We start from the raw sequence: 2,658 nt of genomic DNA on the forward strand, positions 1-2,658 counted from the left end.
GTGGATAAAGAATGCAGAGTTTTACATAGACATAAACAAGAATGAAATAATTTAATTTGCAGGACAGAGAATGGCATTGTAAATCATGATATTAAGCAAAGTATTTAAGACCCAGAAAGACAAATAACATATTTTTGTTCATACACACACACACACACATACACACACACATACACATAAATATCTTATAATATGAATATTTGAGAGAAATAGTGGAACCATGGGAGTTGGGGGTGGTGGACAGGAGAGGGTACTGGAGATTGAATATGGCCAGGGTACCCGATGTACTTGAACAAAAATGCCATTATAAAACCCATCACTTTGCACAATAAATATTCAACAATTACCAATTTAAATTTATTTATTTATTTATTTTTTATTTTATGTGTATGCATGTACTGCCTGCATGTAGATAAGTGCACCCATGTTGTGCAATGCCCGTGGAGGACTGAAGAGGAGAGGCTGTCGGATCCCCTGGGACTGGAGTTACGGACAGTTGCTAGCTGCCATGTGGGTGCTGAGATTCAAACCCGGATCTTCTGCAAGAACAACCAGTGTTTTTAACTGCTGAGCCATCTCTCCAGCCCCAATTACCAACTTTTTTAAGTGTGAAAAAAACTTAGAACTAAAATGAAGTGGAAAGTTAGTATATAAATGAACACAGAAATAAACATGAGTATTGAAAGGAACATGTTATTAGAAGGAATGAATAGGAAGAAGTTTTATGAAAAAGATGAAAAGTCTCCAACTGTAGGAACAGAAAGTTAAATAGGAAAAAAAAAATCTAGAGCCTGGAAATGGACAGAATGTAATGAAATTTCAGATAATAAAAAAGCAATACAATGCAGACTCAAAGGAGTGGTTGAAATTAAAGAGCAGACACTGTTCTGGTAACTTGACCGAGTAAGCCGACCCATTCTTCTATGACTCATAAACAAGTAAAAGTAATGGATAAAATGCGTGAAAATAACTTGTCAAAACATAGCTGAGCCCCAAAGACAGGAAGGCCAGTCTCTAAGGTCTGTGGACAAAGAGAAAAAACAGGCAGAGACTGTGGAGGCCAGGCTAAGGTACTGCAGAGCGGAGATGGATGAAGGGGAGCATGTCAGAAACACATGCCTTGTCACAGAGGCAGGTGGAGACACTAAAGTTAGGAAGGGATGTGGAATGCTTTCAACATAGTCCTTAACTGGCCCTCTTAGATATTTTTAAAGCTAAGATGATCTTCCAGAGGTGTTCATAATCAAGAGACCTGAATTTTGCTTCCAGAGAAGCATCATTAATGTGTCCTGATTCCCCACAATGGAATGGTATTGCAGGGAAGTGTCTCTCTGATTAAAGACAAAGCTTTAACAGAAGTTCAGCTGAGAACCCTCAGCCAAGAGTCAGGACTCCCAGCATCTTGGAAAATGAATCTGTCAGTCCTAGGCCAGGTGGGTAGTTCTAGAGTGAGCCGTACAATTTTCCTTGTCTTAGAGAGGACCATTTTCTCATTTGGTTTCACAAATCATTTTATTTTTATAATATGGAGTATGCTATCCTTTTCAAGTTTTGAGAAGATATGAACAAATTAGTTCACTGACTTCACTCTAACAGGTTTGGGAAAGCAGATAAACCTAGCAGGTCTAGGAGAACATAAATAAGCCAGGCATGGTGGTGAATGCCTGTAATTGTAGCAGCTGGGGGCTGAGGCAGGAGGATTGCAGGGAGTTTGAGGCCAGCTTATGCTACATAGTGAGTTCCTGGCCAGCTTGGGCTACTTAGGAACAGCAAAAAATATAGATGGTACTTATGGATAAATATGTTCATTTCAGTGTAGTTTATATCCATGGAAAAATGGAACTGACAATTATTAAAAGATAGGAGAATGGTAAAATTACATGCATCTAATAAAATTATGTTTTCATAGTGCGGTTAAGATGTTAATGCATGCTTTCTGCTGCATGAAATATATTCCAATTTTCTAAAACACGTATTATTTAAAATTTTTCTTTAATTGCTACTGCATAAAAATCTGGAAGAAAATAGATCAAAACAATCTTAGAGTTAGACTCCAGAATGTATGGATTCTAAGCAACTTGAAATTACCAAATTATTTAAGATCATCATAAAATTAACATTGTTTAAAATTACATTGAACTCTCTTATTTCATTAATTTGCAAATGCATGTTTGGTATATAATCTGGTCTGTGAGAATAAAAGAGCATTTTCATGACAATAGAGTCAACATTTTTTCAATTTTATTTTTAGCACTATATTAAATTATTCCTTATCACTGTTTCATGTTCCACAGTTTCAGTTACACATGATTGATGGCAATCTAAAATATTAAATGGAGGGGCTGGAGAGATGGCTCAGTGATTAAGAGCACTGACTGCTCTTGCAGAGGACCCAGGTTCAATTCCTAGCATTCACATGGCAGCTAACAATCATCCATAGCTCCAGTTCCATAGGATCCAACACCCACTAGTTCTAGTAAGCAACGAAGAGGAATAACAAGACCCTGTATTTTTTTCTGGGGCTTCTGGGGTCTTACTGACCAATAATTCCTAAGGATTCTCACTCAGCTGGCATTAGGATTTTTGTTTGATAAACATGAGTTCTAGGAGCAGTATTATCCAGCCAAGCTGGATAGCTCCCTTGTAACTTTTTTTTTT

The sequence above is a fragment of the Nannospalax galili genome, unplaced genomic scaffold, assembly GCF_000622305.1.
Source record: "Nannospalax galili isolate Female #2095 unplaced genomic scaffold, S.galili_v1.0 scaffold528, whole genome shotgun sequence".
NCBI lineage: Eukaryota > Metazoa > Chordata > Mammalia > Rodentia > Spalacidae > Nannospalax > Nannospalax galili.